Source organism: Leopardus geoffroyi, chromosome B2 (genome assembly GCF_018350155.1).
Source record: "Leopardus geoffroyi isolate Oge1 chromosome B2, O.geoffroyi_Oge1_pat1.0, whole genome shotgun sequence".
NCBI lineage: Eukaryota > Metazoa > Chordata > Mammalia > Carnivora > Felidae > Leopardus > Leopardus geoffroyi.
The window spans coordinates 144428726-144447282 of record NC_059332.1 but is presented as its reverse complement, the minus strand read 5'-3'; the positions used below and the strand labels follow the sequence as shown (position 1 = coordinate 144447282).

The following is an 18557-nucleotide window of genomic DNA, read 5'->3' as shown; positions in this document are numbered from 1 at the left end:
CCCCAGTGCCCATCCCAACAAGTGCTCTCCTCAATGCCCATCACCCATTTCCCCCTCCCCCTGCCCCACCATAAACCCTCAATTTGTTCCCTGTATTTAAGAGTCTCTTATGGTCTGCCTCCCTCTGTGTTTGAAATTATTTTTCCCCTTCCCTTCCCCCATGGTCTTCTGTCAACACACACAGTGTTACACATATGAAGTCTTTTTTTAAAAGTTAAGAGAATAAAAACTATGTACTCTTCTATACTTGCCCACATATTTACTATTCCTGGTGCTTTCTCTCTTCCTGTCTCTCTCTTCTTCCCCTGTAGATCTAAATTCCCATTTGGGGTCAATTCTCTTCAGACTGAAGAACTTGTTTTATTTCTTATAATGTGAATCTGCTGGCCACAGATTCTGTCAATTGTCAGACATCTGCAAAGGTCTCCTCCATTTTTGAAGGGTCTTAACTCATTCACTCCTACTAGGTTGACAGGTACTTTTTTGTACTTTACGGACACCGCTCCATCCTATTCTCATCTCCAAGTTTTCTGCCGTGAAGTCAGCCATTATTCATATTTTTGCTTCCTTATAGTTATTGTGAGCTTGCTTGGTTTTTGTGTTTGTTTTACCATTTCCAAGATTTTCTTGTTCTCTTTGATTTTCAGCAGTGTGACTATGGCATGCCGAGGTGTGGGCTTCTTTGTATATATTCATCTTAGGTTCAGTGAACTGTTTGGATCTATAAGGTTATGGGTTTTCATCACACTTGGAAAAATTTAAATCATTAGTTTTTCAAGTAATATTTTTTGCCCCACTTTTCTCCTCCTGGGACTTCAGTTACAAACTTTAAATTGCTTGATCTCATCTCACAGATCAATATCTTCTCAAACCGTTTCTTCTTGTTTTTCACAATTGCTTGTTTTCATTAATCAATCTGCAAGGTTATGGACCATTTATTTTGTCATACATAGCCTGCTGTTAGGCCCATCCAATTTTTGTTTTGGTTACTTTACTTTTTAGTTGTACAATGCCCATTTCGTTCTTTTTACGGTTTCCACTACTCTACTGAAATATTGTAACTGTCCTTTTATTGTAGGCATTGCTGCCTTTAATTCCTTAATATCTTTATAAGGCTCTTTAAAATTCCTGGTCTCCTTCTCGTTATCACATTTGGGTTATTTCAAGGTAATTTTCTGTTGATTTTTCTTATCTTGATTACGGGTCACATTTTTCTCCTCGTCACACGCTCATCGATTTTCAATTTTAGGCTGGAATTGTGAATGCTGCATTGTTAAGAGTCCACACTGTAATGTCTTCATCCAGCAATCATCCATTTTTGTGCCAACAGGCAGTTGATTTATTGGCACATCAGGCTCTTCTAATGAGGCTGGGTTTTAAGCTTCATCAGATGAGTCTAGAGCAGCCCTTTCCCTAACCAGAGTAGCTGTGCTGGTACGTGTGGCCTTTCCCGTATGTGAGCTGAAAGCTGGGGTGTTCAGTGGGTCGGCTGGATGCCCCCGACTCTGGTCACTGGACACCTTCTACCATCTTCCATCGTCCCCAGCAACTGCTCAGCCAGGCTCGTAGATTCTGCTCTGTTCCCCAGCAAGTTATTGTTTGGCTAAAGACTTCATGGCTCCGTAGGGGTGAAGGTTGCCACATGCCATCCAGAGTCCTGGACACAATGAGTTTCCAGGAGAGGTTTATTGAATGAATACATTTCATTTACATTGATTAGACACTCAGGGCTGACCCAGTTACTATCGGCACGTATCTTCTCCATTTGCTTTAGATATTTCCTTTCCTTCGTCCCTCCTTCCCCTCTTTCCTCACATATCTTGAGTCCCAGGAGAAAATTCTGTACTGTGGAATTATTTCTGAGAGGATAGTATTTAAAATAAAACTGAAGAATAAGGTCATAAGGGATCACATTTTTCTACTCAAAAGGACAAAGCAAAACACTAAACACTCTTATCAAGGGATCATTGATTTGATTGTTGGCTGCAGAATCTCTTCTTCTGTGCCAACAAGGCCACAGGGGAGGAGAGGACAGCAGGACACTTCTGGGGTGGTGGCACTATGCACCCCTGGGCTCCTGCAGCCTTCTCTCCCCAGCATCTCCCCCATCCCACCATGTTCCCCTGAGGCTGAGGCTGGGCAGAGTGAGTCTCAGGCATCAGCAAGGTGGAAAACTTCTGGAAGGCACCCAGGATGGACTTTAGAGGCAGAAGATGGAGACGGAAAAAGTCCGGTGGTCAGGAAGACCCTGATTATATCCCTGAGAGAACTGTGGCCTGGAGAGGGCCAGCTATTGGCAAGACGCACCAAGCTTGTGTTATAGAGTGGATGTAACCCGAGATCCTCTGGTCACATCACAGAGCCACCCTGCTGCTCTCTCTCAGACACTTCCTGGGGCGGCTGGGCCCCTGGGCACTTTACAGAGGCATAGCCTGACCCCTTTTACAGCCATCAGTCCAAGACCTAGAACCCCGTGGGCTGATTCACTTTGAAAAGATCACCCCAACTGCACCTGTCAGCAAAGAGCTGAGAGACACTGGAGGGGTCCCGGGAAGGAAGAGCTCTAGCCCAGGGGTCCACAGCCCCCCCCCCCCCACCAGTCAGTGGTGTCACATTGGGTAAATCCCTTTCTCCCTGAGCCATTTCCTGCCCGGTAAATTCAAGACACCACCCGCACCCTCGACTCCTCCCTCCCTTCCTTCCATCCTTTCTTCCTTTATTCAAGCATTAGCTGAACTCCTGCCAGATACCTGGCCCAGAAATGAGTGAGTCTCTCTCCTGGATAGCTTCTGCACCCTGTCACCTCTGTTGGGTCATTGTGGGGATCAAATAAGAAGGCGATGTGATGGTGTCTGGTAGAGCAGAGATACTTTCCAGGCACGGGGCATGATTGCTATTTTTAAAGCAGTCCTATTTTAAAGGCAGGGCCTCCTTTAGCGGCATGTGGTGTGAGTAACAATGGCCAGTCCGTGGGGGGAGCCCTAGAATGATCGTCCTGGTTCTGTGCTCGTGAAAGCTCAAAGCCCCATTGTGTTGTCCGGCTGGCTGAGCCGGCATCGATCCAGCCTGGCACCCCGGTGGAGCCACCTGCCTGCCCCCACTGTCCAGGGTCCTTCTCCCCTCCCCGGGGGGCCCATGGCAGGTGAGCCGGAGGGTGCCCAGGCTCCCTTGTGCCGCTCAGGGTAGTCCTCAGCCAACTCCATCGGAAAGGGAGGGGAGCACACTGACAGTGCGGGGGTTTCCTTTCGAGTTCTTCGGCAGACAGCCGTGTGCCGCTGGACCAGTTTTAAATTAGCTCCTATTTAACGTGTTCCTGCAACAAACGTTCACATAGAAAAGCTCCCATCTGGTGGGCCTCCCCCTCCCCACTCTTGCTAATCGTGATCGCTGGAATGCACCTGGGTGGCCAACACACGGCCCCCGGCTTTCCTTGCAGGTCTGGGCGCCGAGCTCCACGTCCGGCACCAAGCTGAACCAGTCACAAGCGTCCATCCACAGCCCCCGTGGGCTCATCTGCTGAACGGGAGACAAACCGGACCTGTGGGTCTCGCGCATTTCCATAGTTATACAGTCCTGATGCTAAAGGGTCTGAGTTTATCCTATACTTCAGGGTTTAGAGCTAACGAGGCAGTAAACAATCCAGGTCTCTCACTAAGTCCCTCTCCACGATCCCCCTGCAATTAAAAGCAAGACACAACCTTCGTCTCTTTTCGGGGATCTTGCTCAAGTGCTTTGCAAGTCGGAGAGGCCATGAAAGCGAAGGTACATCGTGCGTGATTCTCTCTCCCAGGCTCGGTTTGTCTGTAAAATGGGTCAGTTACATTGCGGTGCTGGCCTCCCACGGCGTTTGCTGACTTCTGTCAAAATGGGGGTAAGATACGAAAGTATAATGTCATTCAAATTTTTTAAAGCTACATTTATTCCATGTCTACATTCTGCGACGATGCCTGCAATGTCTAGTCTCCGCGTGTCCTTTTTGCTTGAAGTCAGGGCAAGAGGAGAAAATTTGTTGCTGTCATTGCTTCGGTTTGTGCTCTGCTTTTGAGGGTCTTGCCAGCAGCTCCGGGTCAGTCATCGCAGGTTTTAAATGCACCGTCCTGGTCCATAAAGCACAACCAACTGGAACTGCCAGAGTGTGGATGTCTCCTTTGAGTCTACTGTTCTTGTGGCCAAAAAGTCTGTGTGGTATCTATGTCGGCAAATTAATTAAAGCCTTTTTTTTTTAATTTTTATTTTTATTTATTTTTATTTTTTTAAAATTTTTTTTTTCAACGTTTATTTATTTTTGGGACAGAGAGAGACAGAGCATGAACGGGGGAGGGGCAGAGAGAGAGGGAGACACAGAATCGGAAACAGGCTCCAGGCTCTACGCCATCAGCCCAGAGCCCGACGCGGGGCTCGAACTCACGGACCGCGAGATCGTGACCTGGCTGAAGTCGGATGCTTAACCGACTGCGCCACCCAGGCGCCCCTAATTAAAGCCTTTTTACTACCATCTCGGTCCCTCAATCTTCCTCTTGTCACTCACACCCTAGCACCCACTCTTCCTTCCAGCCGCTGCCCCTCCAAGCCACCAGACAAGCTAACCCCCGCCTGGAACATCCCACCCATCCCAGGCGAGGCTCCTCCCTTCCTTCTAAATTCAAGTGAAGACTTGCCTTTTATCGCAAACCCTTCCAGCATTGCTTCTCCCTGTTCCAGTCACTGTCATCTAAGTGATTGCAGCCTGATGACATTAATGCGGAGAAATGGGACCAGCTCATGATGGAAAGCAACAATTGTATGAATATGTATTTCTCTGGTTCTCATCAGCAATGCCTTTCTCTACCCAGTACATCTTATCTACCTCCAAATGGTGAAAACATCAGAACATTTAGGACTGAAAAAAGTCTTGGCGGCTAAGTGACATGCCCAAGGTCACCAAGCTGGTTCAGGAAAGAGCAGGGACTGGACCCAGCCACCTGTCTCTTACTGCCAGTGTTGGTAACATCGGGCACGCCACTCTCCCATCACGAGTCCAGATTCCCGGGAGAAACATCAGTGGTTTCAATGCACCAACCTAACCCTACTGGGTGTTTTCAGAATCTAACTAGGTGATACCTCTTCGATAGAGTCCTCACAGGGAAAAAAGGGGGGGAGGGGGCAGGCACCTGGGTGGCTCAGTGGGTCGAGCCTTTGAGTCTTGATTTCGGCTCAGGTCATGATCCCAGGGTCGTGGGATCAAACCCTGCCTCAGGCTCTGCGCTGAGCATGAAACCTGCTTAAGATCCTCTCTCTCTCTCTCTCTCTCTCTCTCTCTCTCCTCCCCTCCCCCCACATTAAAAAAAATAAAGTTTAATAGTCCTTGTAGAGATTGACTACCAGGCATAGTAGTTTCCTACAAATTGCCTCTTCCCAGAATGGATCCATCTTCTCTGAGCTTGCCATTTCGAAGGCAAGGCCTCAACAGGATCCTTGAAATCACAGCCCCTTCCATAACACACACACACACACACACACACACACACGCTTTGCATCTGCAAATGGTCTGCCCTCTAGACAGAACAGGGCTTTGATGTCTAATAATTTCAGGAAGCTCATCTATTAATCCCTGGAGCAGGCCAACACACTTATTTCAAACCACAGGACCCCTGGTGCACATACTTCTTAGCATAAACAGCTTCTTCCTTAATATACTGTGACTTTTTCCACCAAACGGGACTTTATTTTAGTTATTTCAATTTGAGACAAAGAGCAACTTGTGTTTAGACTATAAAATACTGACCATAGAAAGTGGCCTCGAACCATCAGCTCTACTGACAAGTTTAGTAACTCTTTCAGAGGGGAGACCTCAAAACTGCCGGAGAGACCCTGTCTCGGCAGCGTGAGTGGTGGTCAGCGACTGGTCAGATGACCATGAGATGTTGGAAGCACAGCGGCTGCCTGCACCGCACAGGGAAGGTTCCGGAACCCGGAGGAGCCTGGCCTCCCCCGCTCGGCCGTTCGGAGCCATCTCTCCAAGCTGTATTTACAACGTGCTCCTGATCTACCTGAAAGTTCCCTGAGCCAAATCCTGAGGCTAAACTCCTAGCTCACGAGAGATCCGGGTTACTCGGCTCGCCAGGGCCGTGGTGGGAAGAGAAACCGTGAAGGAAAACTGCTGTCCTCTTTCCATGGTTGCACCATTGCACCCCTCCCCCAGCCCTCAGATGGAAAGGTGGACGCTGGACCGCTTTGCAAACCACAAAGGCCGGAGGAGGGTCTGTACTGTGTACCTGCCTCCCAGCCCAGCCTCCCACTGGTGCGGAGGGCTCTCAGCGGGTGAAGCCTCTATGGACTACCGACCTGGGCTGCTCCTCGTCAGCACCCGGCCAGCTGAGCCCCATCTGTGCAAGGTGAGGGCTGGCCTCTCACTGAGCTGTCTAGTTGGGGAGCAGGAACCCCAACCCACCCTCGCAGCACAGGAGTGTTCCCGTCGATAAGTCCCGCAAGGATTTGATAAAGTGCCTGGCACGGGGTTGGCTGTTCCGGGGTCCAGAGCGTGACCTGCGGCAGCCAGGAAAAGCTTCACCTGTGAGCTGGGAACCGAGTCTTTGGGAAGTGGTGTGGTTTGGGAAGAAAGGCTGGGAGGGTGCGGGGGCGCGGACGTGAGGCTGGGCGGAACCCATTTGAGTGTCGGTGAGGAGTGGGGCCAACCGGAGCGAGATATGAAGGAGGCAGAGGCCCTGGAACCTCAGCGGAGGGTGTGCACCTGTTCTCCGAGTGGGACACCACTCCCTGTTGTTGTTTCCTCTGAGGGACACGCCCTGCCTCTCCTTTGTCCAGTTGGTACCTCCCCGACCTTCAGGACCAGGGTCACGCGTCACTCTTCTGGGAAGCCCTTGCGGGCCTCCCTGCTGGCACTGTATCCCAGCCACCCCTGTCCTGTGTCCCCATAGCCTTGCACATGTGGGGCCAAGGACTGGCTTGCTGGTCGACCTCCCCAGTAGGCGGTGAGCACCCAGTACCTGGCTCCAAGCCCAGCATTCAGTCAGCATTCAAATCACAGTCTGCTGAGAGTTGGGAGGCAGGGGGTGCACTCTGCCCCCTAATGGGGACCTACAAGGATTAGAGGGAGCCTTCCTTGGCTGGCATGGCTACTGGAGAAGATTCAACATCTCCAGGCTTATGCACCTGCCCAGGCTCAATGGCCGCTAAGGATCCGAGATGCCTCCCAGCACTGCCATTTCCCCACATGAAGAACCAAATCTCAGCTTCTCAGACACTGTCACAGGGTCGCCAGACATTATTAAAATCTTTACCTTTGATCCAGAAATCTCGTCCTATAGAAGTAAAAGCACATTCCAACGCTTAAGTCATATACAAGGATGTTTGTTGCAGCTTTGTTCACGGTGGTAACACACTGAAGACGACGAGAATGCCATCGAGGGGCACACACGCAGCTGTTGTGACGTACCCACACCGTGGAACGCGTGTGCTATTGGGAAGGGGGACGGCCCACCTCCGCGACGTGACCGGGAATGATTTGCCGGAAGTCTTGCTGAGTGAGAGTAGCAAGATGGGGCTCTCCCTTCCCTTGCCTTTCCCATCCTTTCCAGAACAACTCAGCCCTAACGTCTTTGGTGGGGCTAAGCAGGGTGGGCAGTCACACATGGGATGTTGGGGCCTGGTCAGGGGAGGACGGCATCCTTGTAGGACAAGTCAGATTCTGAACAGAGCACGGAGAGTGTCCGTGCACAGGGAACCCAGAGCAGAGAGAGGAGGGTGAGAACGTAACGTAAGGGGGTGGCCCAATGGAGGTGTCAGAGCCTGAGGGAGTGAGAAGAGCGTCCATTTCCAGGGGGTGCCCTGGCAAGATGTCAGAGGCTCAGCGGAGAAGACAGGTCCTGCAGTGTGGGAGCCTGGCCTGGGGTCTCAGAGCCCCAGAAGGGCGAGAAGGTGCTCACGGGGGGGGGGGGGGGGGGTGTCCCAGCGTGGGGTGACTGGTCCAGGAGGGCTAAGAGAGACTCTGCCTGGGGGAACAGCCCAGCGTGTGGGTGCTGGAGCCCCAGCAGGGGGGAGGGGGAGCAGGGGCATAACGTGGGGTGCAGGCAGCAGGTGAGGAGAGCATCCACATAGGAGAGGATGTAAGGCACAATGGAAGGCTGTTTGTATGCCAGGGGATCCATCACATGACATGTTAAGAATGATAGAGCCATATTCCTCCCTGTGAGAGAGGGGATTGACAGATAAGAACACTCCAAAATTGGGATAAACCCAGCAGTTTTAAATTGGAAGCAGGGGCATCAATGTGAGTTCATGGTTGCCAATATACGCAATTATAGTATGTATATAATACGTAATATATAAGAACGGATATACGTATTCTAATGTGTGTATGCGTAGATACATATGGGTGTGTGCACATATGCGTGAATATACGTGTGTGTGTGAACATGCACATAAAATCTCGAACTCTGCTGACTGGGGGAGAGGGTCCTTAAGAAGTGGCAGATTCTGCACCAGCATTCTTCTCGAAGCTAGAACAAGCAATCCTAAAATTTGTATGGAACCACAGAAGATCCCGAATAGCCAAAGTAATATTGAAGAAGACCGAAGCGGGAGGCATCACAATCCCAGGCTTTAGCCTCTACTACAAAGCTGTCATCATCAAGACAGCACGGTATTGGCACAAAAAACAGACACACAGACCAATGGAACAGAATAGAGACTCCAGAATTGGACCCACAAAAGTATGGCCAACTAACCTTTGGCAAAGCAGGAAAGAATATCCAATGGAAAAAGACAGTCTCTTTAACAAATGATGCTGAGAAAACTGGACAGCAACATGCAGAAGAATGAAACTAGACCGCTTTCTTACACCATTCACAAAAATCAACTCAAAATGGATGAAGGACCTGAATGTGAGATAGGAAACCATCAAAACCCTAGAGGAGAAAGCAGGAAAAAAACCTCTCTGACTTCAGCCACAGCAATTTCTTACTTGACACATCTCCAAAGGCAAAGGAATTAAAAGTAAAAATGAACTATTGGGACCTCATGAAGATAAAAAGCGTCTGCACTGCAAAGGAAACAATCAACAAAACTAAAAGGCAACCAACGGAATGGGAAAAGATATTCGCAAATGACATATCGGACAAAGGGCTAGTATCCAAAATCTATAAAGAACTCACCAAACTCCACACCCAAAAAACAAATAATCCAGTGAAGAAATGGGCAAAACACATGAATAGACACTTCTCTAAAGAAGACATCCAGATGGCCAACAGGCACATGAAAAGATGCTCAACGTCACTCCTCATCAGGGAAATACAAATCAAAACCACACTGAGGTATCACCTTATGCCAGTCAGAGTGGCTGAGATGAACAAGTCAGGAGACTATAGATGCTGGAGAGGATGTGGAGAAAAGGGAACCCTCTTGCATGGTTGGTGGGAATGCAAACTGGTGCAGCTGCTCTGGAAAACAGTGTGGAGGTTCCTCAAAAAATGAAAAACAGATCTACCCTATGACCCAGCAATAGCACTGCTAGGAATTTACCCAAGGAATACAGGAGTGCTGATGCATAGGGGCACTTGTACCCCAATGTTTATAGCAGCACTTTCAACAATAGCCAAACTATGGAAAGAGCCTAAATGCCCATCACCTGACAAATGGATAAAGAAGATGTGGTTTATATACACAATGGAATACTACGTGGCAATGAGAAAGAGGAAATGTGGCCTTTTGCAGCCACATGGATGGAACCGGAGAGTGTTATGCTAAGTGAAATAAGTCATACAGAGAAAGACAGATACCATATGTTTTCACTCTTATGTGGATCCTGAGAAACTTAACAGAAGACCATGGAGGAGGGGAAGGGGAAAAAAAGTTACAGAGGGAGGGAGGCAAACCATAGGAGACTCTTAAAAACTGAGAATAAACTGAGGGTTGATGGGTGGGAGGGAGGGGAAAGTGGCTGATGGGCATTGAGGAGGGCACCTGTTGGGATGAGCGCTGGGTGTTGTATGGAAACCAATTTGACAATAAATTTCATATTAAAAAAAAAAAGAAGAAATGGCAGATTCCATGCTGGGGTAGGGAAAATGCAAGACGGGCCTGAAACTTCTTGTGTCGGTAAGCAGGAAGGTGTTCGAATAGTGATAGGACTTACCAAAAGGATACGGACATGGGCATCAAAATGCGTAACGATAGTTAATAGATTATAACCTACTAAATACAAAAACCAAGTATGAGTCCATGTGATATGCATAAACGCGTAAACAAAAATTCGGCCAAGGAACAAGATATTTGCAGAGAGTGACGATGCCTTCCCACAAACCGTTGATTACAAAGGGAAAAAGAGTAACCGTATGAAAAAACAAACAAACAAAAAAAAAATACGGGCAGACACCATCTTGATCAAGCTGTCAAGGTGAATGTCACGAGTATTGGTAAATGAAACTGTGCACCACCTATGGGGTTCCACGTGAAAAGCCAGCATCATTTCTGTAATATTCCTGCTAACGATGCCAACCTGTGTGTAGGAAATACAGACCAAAGTAACCAGACGTAATGAGGCATCATGTCTACACCTTGGTCCACGTGCATCAGGGCTTAAAAACAAGGACAAAAAAAACAACGACAAAAACAGGTACTTTGTATTATACTTGCAACTTTTCTGTAAGTTTGAAATTGTTTCAAAATGTAAAATACGTAATGAGTAACGCAAAGCAAGATGTTGAAAGCTGTGTGATATATGATCCTAATCGTGTGAAACAATGACCTGCCCTTACATAATATATACATGTTTGGGGGGGGGGGCGGGTAAATGCCTCTTTGATTACATGACGATATAGAGAAATGTGGACTCCAATCTGATGAGTTGTACACAGGTGACCTTGGGCAGAGGCAGAAGAACGAGTCAAGCATAAAAATAAGAGAAAGGCTACATTAAAAATTAAAAAATTTTTTTTAATATTTATTTATTTTTGAGAGAGATTGACAGAGCGCTAGTGGGGGAAGGGTTAAAAAAATTTTTTTTAATATTTATTTATTTTTGAGAGAGATTGACAGAGCGCTAGTGGGGGAGGGGCAGAGAGAGAGGGAGACACAGAATCCGAAGCGGACTCCGGGCTCCGAGCTGTCAGCACAGAGCCTGATGGGGGGCTCGAAACTGCAAACCGTGAGATCATGACCTGAGCTGAAGTCAGACGCTCAACCGACTGAGCCACCCAGGTACCCCACTACATTAAAAATTTTAAGTGTGCGGGGTGCCTGGGCAGCTCAGTCGGTTGAGCGTCTGACTCTTGATTTCAGCGCAGGTCACGATCTCATGGATCGTGGGTTCCAGCCCCGTGTCGGACTCTGCACTGACAGTGCCCCTCCCTCTCTCTCTCTCTCTTTCTTTCTCTCAAAATAAATAAATAAACTTTAATGTGCACTGTAAGCCATCATTATCTTGTACTTCGTGTAAAACAATGCGTGTATTAGCACCAAGGGCTGCCGAACCCCGTAGGCTGGGTGGCTTAAACAGTGGACTTATTTTCTCACAGCTCTGGAAGTCAGAAGTCCGAGATCAAGGTGTCGGGAGGGTCGGTTTCACTCGGAGGGCTCTCCTGGACTTTTGGGTGGCCACCTTCGTGTCCTCCCTCACGTGGTCTCTCCTCACACACGTGTGCATCCGTAGCGTCTCTGTATGTGTCCAAATTTCCTCCTTATAAAAAAACTGATCATACTGGGTGAGGGTCCGCCCTAACAAACTCATTCTAACATAATTACTGCTTTAAAGGCTCTGCTTCCGGGGCTCCTGGGTGGCTGGCTCAGTTGGTGAAGCATCCAACTTTGGCTCAGGTCACGATCTCATAGTCTGTGGGTTCGAGTCCCGTGTCAGGCTCTGAGCCGACAGCTCGGAGCCTGGAGCCTGCTTTGGATTCTGTGTCTCCCTCTCTCTCTGCCCCTCCCTGCTTGTGCTCTCTCTCTCTCTCAAAAATAAATAAACATAAAAAAATAAAATAGAATAAATAAAGTAACATAAAATAAATAACATAACATAAAGGCTGTACTTCCAAAGACAATCATTCCGAGGTACTAAGAGTTAGCACCTTCCGCATACAAATTTGAGAAGGACAGGATCCCGCCCAAATCAGTATGACTATGTGTGAGTGTGCGTGTGTGTGTGCACATGCACGCACAAAAGCCTTCACCCTGATCATCCCATGTGTTCCCGGTCCAAGCAAACATCCATTATGACTTGTTCTGCACACTTCCTCCTGAAAAAAGATTTGGTGACTTTTGCTCTTCTGAAACAAATGTTTTTATAGGGTTGAGTGTTTCCTGAGTTTCTTAATTCCAGCTGAAAGCCACAGTAACTCTTGCTTCATTTTAGGTCAACCCGGACTTGGTAAATGATGAGGGGTAGGGCAGTCCTCTCTCGTAACAGGGTGTTTGTGAAATGACACAGAGAGTCCCCTTCTCTTTGGGGTGGAAGGGCCGGAGAGCACAATCCAGCCATCAATTCTGGTTCCACTTGTCCTGAAGTTTATACCTTTGCTCCCATCGTGTCTTCGTCCGGTATATCGCTCTGTGATATCTTCAAGACAACTTCATCCTCCCTCCCCTCCACCAACTGAGATTTCGTGCCCCTGCACTTTTTGGTCCCATCGAATTCACTTCCATCCTCTCCAGCATCTACAGTCTCCTGATTTGTTCATTTGAGCCACTCTGACTGGCGTGAGGTGATATCTGAGTACTGGAGGCACTTCCACAGCAAGCCAAACACTTCCCACATCTCTGTGAGCATGACGCAACAGGGGACTGAGATGCTGTAACACTGAATCCGCAAGGAGCATCCCAAAGAAAACACAGACGTGGGTTTTTGTTTTTGGTTTTGGTTTTGGTTTTTAATAAACCAGGCTTTGGAAACCGTGTAGTTTCATTGTTTGGGTTGCGCTGGACTGTTCATTCGGCGTGGGTGAACGTAGCACTTCGTTTGGGGAGAAGAAGGGCCTCCAATAAACCTGCACATCTTCCCTTTTCCTTCTTCCAGACTCTGATGGGATGTGCAAACCCTGAGGTGGACGGAAGTGAACTCCCCCGCAGAGCTCGGCTAAGTGGACCAAGTTGTACCATTTACCTGTTGTGTTATTCTTCAAACCAAACGCCGGAGAGCCCTGGCCGGGTCTAGAGAGCTCTGCGGTTCAATAGCTGGATGACCTCCCCTGACCAGCCCCTCCCCGGTGTCGCGGACAGGGACACTCCTGCTTATGTCTCCACTGGACGGCCAGCTAGGTTGTGGATCACACCCGAATGTGCCCGCCGATGGCAGAGCCCCATGCCAATGGGAGGCGAGAGGCGGTGTCAGTGTGGTGGGGCTGGGAGGGCGGGCTGGGGGGCTGGGGTCCGGGGGCGGGTTTCTCCCTGGGCACTTTCCTCTGAACCTCAGATTACTCATGGGGAAAGCAAGGACACAAGAGCCACCCTCCCGGCTGTCAGGTCCACAGCTGGACCATCCAGGACATCAGACAGCATTTTCCCAGGAGGCGCCACTGTCCTGTTTGACCGTCTCCCCAAGGACACCGCTCTGTGAGCAGGAGATGGGTGGAGTAGAGCCCACAGCTCCTGGGAGCAACAGATCCTCAGCCCCCCCGGGCCCTGGGAAGTGCGTCCCTGAGTGGCCTGGTGCCGTGCGGCGGGCTCGGCAGCTGTCCTCTGCTTGCTTCCTGCCACGTTCCTGACGACTCTGCAAACACCACAAGGTGGAGTCCACGGCTCAGCCTCCCTCAGAACGAGGACAGCTTCGGAGCTCTGCTTCAGATCAGAGCGCAGTCTCCCTGCCAAGTGTGACCATCTCACTCAAGCACGCCGCGGAGAGTGGGGGGTTGGGGAGCCCCACCCCGCCCACCCAGCAGCCCGGACCGCACTCGCAAAGCTATCCTAACAGACCCCGCCCAGGCCTCACCAGCTCACGACGGACAGGGAACTTGCCCTGTGTTTCTTCTCCATCCTTCTCACGCTCGGGGGCCCGTTCACTCATTCATCCCTTTATGGAAACCTACTGTATTCCAGGCACAGTGTTAGCGACAGAGCACGCGCGGGCGTGAATGTCATCATCCCTGCGCGGTTCACGATCCAGGGAAAGGTGAGCAGACAGGAGGCGTGGGCATTCGACAAACACTTGACGGGCGTACAAGTATAAAATCACTGCCCACACTTTAGATGTTCCTGCGCATTGATGTGGAATATTAACACGCTCATCAAAAATATTTTGAGGTACAGGCTGTGGAACAATCTGATCTCATGGCCCCAGATGAGGAGACAATTCTTGATTTTGAACCCTGAAGCCCAGCTCTCTGGTAATCCACGAAACGAGTTAGTGAAGTTTCCAGACTTGCAAGTAGGAAGCGCTCCGTGCCAGCGGTGACTCATAATCACGCTGCGGGGTCCTTGTTTTCATCAGAAACACTTTTTTTCCGGCTTCCTAAATGAGGACAATGACGGCCCGGATTGCTGCGTACCTGTGTCTTTAAGGAGAATCTGCTTTTCGAATGTCCATGGAAGGAATCCATCACCAGGGCACTGAGTCCTTCTTAGGGTACCCAGGGCTTGCTCTGTTACCCCAAGAAAAAAGTAGAAAAGCTCCTACGGGAGCGTGTGTGTCTCAGGCTTCCTCCTGGCTCTGTCCCCTTTCAGCGATGCCAGAAAACCACCTCTCCGGGCACGTCTTCCTGAGTCATCCTGCTTTACATGCCCACTTTGAAGCCTCTTGGCACGTATGCGGGTGGTTTGTATATGCTTTTGCAGACATCCACCAACCACCAACATAATCACTTTTCCCTCTGAACCCCCAAATCAAAGGTTTACCCCACAGGTGTGGGCTCTTTGGGGGGGGGATTTTTATTTAGCCTGCAGAATAGAGGTTATATATACATGCCCTGCAGGCTTGTGAAATAAACATGTACTTAATCATAATCTTATCCTGTGGTTAGAAAGACAAATTGTCACACATGTTCACGATACTAATTGCTCATTGTACAGTTCCATTAGCTGCGCTCTGGGATTAGCACGGTGACAGCAAATGTTGGTGAATTTGAAGTGAACTTTCTTACCAGGACCTACCACCCAGAGCTCTATTTGTGGAGGGCTTTCTGTTTACAAAAATCTTACACACACGTTTTCTCCATAAATGTCTCCATAGCATTATGACGTAGATACAACTGTTTCCATTTTTCAGGTGGGGAAAGAGACGTTGGGGGTGTTCCAGACCACAGAGGAGATAAGGGCACAGATTCGAGCTCTGGTGTTCTGAAATAGCTCACTGTTTTTCACCCGTCATAACTTCCCCATGTGATATGCATGTGCAAGAGCCTCTGTGCTCACCGACAACCTACTCCGTTCTAACTATTCCTCACGCTGGGCATCTGGCTCGGTCCCTGACACTTACAGATGAAAGTAACAAGCCCCTGCAGTTGAATGTGGAGGTCCCTCCCGACTTCCTGCCCACACTTGGGTACTGATTTCCCTGATGCCTGGGACCAGATCTTCTGCATTCTCTGTAACTCAAAGTCTTGGGCACATACCAGCTCACTCCGGATCTGTTGAAGAAGTTAACGAATGTTTTCTGTGAAGCTAGAGATCCAGTTCCCATGCCCTTTTTTTGTGAACTTTGGAGGTTATGCTGCAAAAACTTGAGTGTCCTCAGCCTCTGGGGAACCTGGCTGCACCTGACCCTTGGGGTCAAGCTCATTTCTTCCCCCAGGGAATTTTTTTCAGAGGGCTTTGAAGCCACAACAGGAGGAGAGATTTGCAATCCACTTTGCATAGCTGGCTCGCTCCAGGGGATCTGAATAGCCAGGTCTTTCAGGGTGTGTGATTGCAGACATGTTTAGTTTCAAGCATGTTTAGTGGTTTTAAGGATACGAGTCCATCGGCGTATCTATTCCTATGGAGCTGCCCTGAGTTCCAAGCACCCCCCTCAACCCCCCAGACAAATGCGACTCCAGAGCAGTGAGTTTCTCCTTGAAGGTTCACAGTTTGTTTGTATTGGCCGTTACAGACACTCCCTGAGATGTGGCCAGTGCAATAGGCTGCTCACTTAGAAAACAGCCTAGAAGAGCAGCTTGGCGGAGCTAGTAGAACCTTCCTTTCCACTTCTGCCTTGAAATAAAGCGCATCATTTTGAGACAAAAGGGGGTTATGATGAAATCACTTGCTGAGAAAAATACAGGTAACGTTAAAAGTGTAACATCACTAGGATGTGTTGGATGCTCGTTACAAGGAAGTCACTAATGTTTCTTCCTCCGCCCTGAACCTGAAAAAGCTAACATAAATTGTATGTGGAAGATAGACTGAAGGAGTAAGAATAATCAGTGAATAGGAATAGTACAGGTCTTTTCTACAGAAGACCTTTTCTAGAATTTAGAGTAGCATTATAGACGTAGAAGACAGAAAAAGAAATAGAGCTGAGAGCCCATGAACAGATCATAGTATATATAAGACGTCTATATTGTACAAAAATGGCATCAGAAATCAGTGAGGACGAGTCTCTAAAGCGATGGTGCTGGGAAACTTTCTTGACATTTTGGAAAATATCATATTGTTTTCTTATTGCACACCCCTAACACAAGAACAATAAGACATAAAAGCAATGGAAGAAATAAAAGAAAAACATCTACTTAAATTTTAATCGCCTTTGTAAGTTGAAACTCCTTAAGATAAGAAGACCAAAAATAAGCTGGGGAAAAAAATCATTGGCACAAATTTGCAGCTTCCTAAAATGTACTGACTCTGCCTTGCTCGTCATTTCTGCGGAGAACAGGCTATTTCTGTGTTGGGATAGACTGTCCTGCTCTTATTTCTGCTTTTAAGATCTCTGTGCCCATGTACCCTCTGGAGACACAGAAGCACCATGCGTGGAGATCCTACCATTTACTTACCAACTATTTACTTATGGAACATTTATGTATAATATCTAGGCATTTCCATACCTGAGGATTTTATCATGGTAAATACATTTTTAGAACTTGTATTACTTTAGGCTTAGATTTTTAAAATTAGAAATGTGCTCTGATCCCTTTAGGAGAAGTCAATTTGTAACATGCTCAAGGGAGCAAAAACTGAGATTTGAGGGGCGCCTGGGTGGCTCAGTCGGTTGGGCGGCCGACTTCGGCTCAGGTCATGATCTCGCGGTCCGTGAGTTCGAGCCCCGCGTTGGGCTCTGTGCTGACATCTCAGAGCCTGGAGCCTGATTCGGATTCTGTGTCTCCCTCTCTCTGACCCTCCCCTATTCATGCTCTGTCTCTCTATCTCAAAAATAAATAAACGTTAAAAAAACAAAAAACAAAAAACAACTGAGATTTGAAAAGAGTGAATTTGACCTGACTTCAAGTGGGTAGTTAATAGGAACGTCTTGAAGACCTTCACTGAGAAGGGAATAATTCCCTTCAGGGGAAAAGAGGGTTCTGAATGCAAATCAGTGACAGGCAGATCTACCAGGGCAGGAAGACTCCAAGGTATTCAGTACCTGCAAGGCGTGATTTACCTGGCAAACAAACCCATGATTTATTCAGTTCCTGTTCAGTTCCAGTATAAAACTAGGATCAATTTTGCTTAACCAGATAGCTATTAAATACTATACAGTGTAAAATCATAGCCACATGCATACATGTTTGTAAGAAAGTAAAAACTGGCTCATTTGCGTCTTCTGCTTCTGACAAACAAGGAGTAACAGAGACTAGACTGCCTCCTGAAACAATTAGAAACACCAAATGAAATGTATCGATCAGCAGTTTTCAAGGCAGTGGACACCAGACAATGAAAGACAGCGATCCAGGGAGTTGGGAAATAGACAAGGTGAGTCCTCTGATCACCCCAGCTCATAGTCGTGAGAGTTTCCAGACCATGGTACAGGGATGGGGAATCGAGGTAGTGCCCAGTGGACTCCCTGGGTAAACAGAGCTCTACTGAAAACACAGAGCTGAAAGTGTAAGAGATCAAGGTACCTCAAGTCTGCAGAATAAAGCACCAGAGAGGAGAGAGCTGCATGGAGGGAGAATTTCTGAGAGCTGTGGAGGGAACCCCTCAAGAATCCAGCAGAATGCAGGTAGGGCACACGCACACGAGGAAACTCTGAGGCAGGAGAAGGAACTGTCTGAGATAGCTGGAGAGAAGAGGGTCAAGCACTCACACAGGACCAGAAAAGGTGCCTGTCCCCACAGCAAAAGGTGCCCCGAGAATGAGAAATATTTAAAAATCATACAGAGTCACTTCATATTCAAATTGCACAAACCACTGATAAAATCTGAAGAGCAGCCAAAGGACACATTAAGTACACAGGAGCAAAGATAAGGATGACAGGCAGATTTTTTTTTTGGAAACAATGTACATAAGATAGTGGAATATATCTTTAAAGTACTAAAAAAACAAAAACAAAACAAAACAAAAAAAACAAAAACCTTAATCTAAAACTCTACACCCAGTACTTTTCAAAACTGAAGGCAAAATAAAAACCAAATTCTAACCAGGTTGAAAGAATTCCAGGCCAGCAGAGCCCCATAAAGGAAGTGAAACCAAATGAAAATAGGGATTCACACCAGCATTTT

The 18557-nt window shown here is 48.0% G+C and overlaps 1 long non-coding RNA gene across 1 annotated transcript; it reads right to left on the bottom strand.

The window, feature by feature from the left end:
* Positions 1-1678: 1678 nt before the first annotated feature.
* Positions 1679-18180, bottom strand: LOC123609259. Its single transcript, XR_006717700.1, has 2 exons — positions 17958-18180; positions 1679-4097 (listed from the first exon to the last, which is right to left on the bottom strand). It is a non-coding gene; the product is annotated as an uncharacterized LOC123609259 (long non-coding RNA).
* Between the last annotated feature and the right edge of the window lie 377 nt (positions 18181-18557).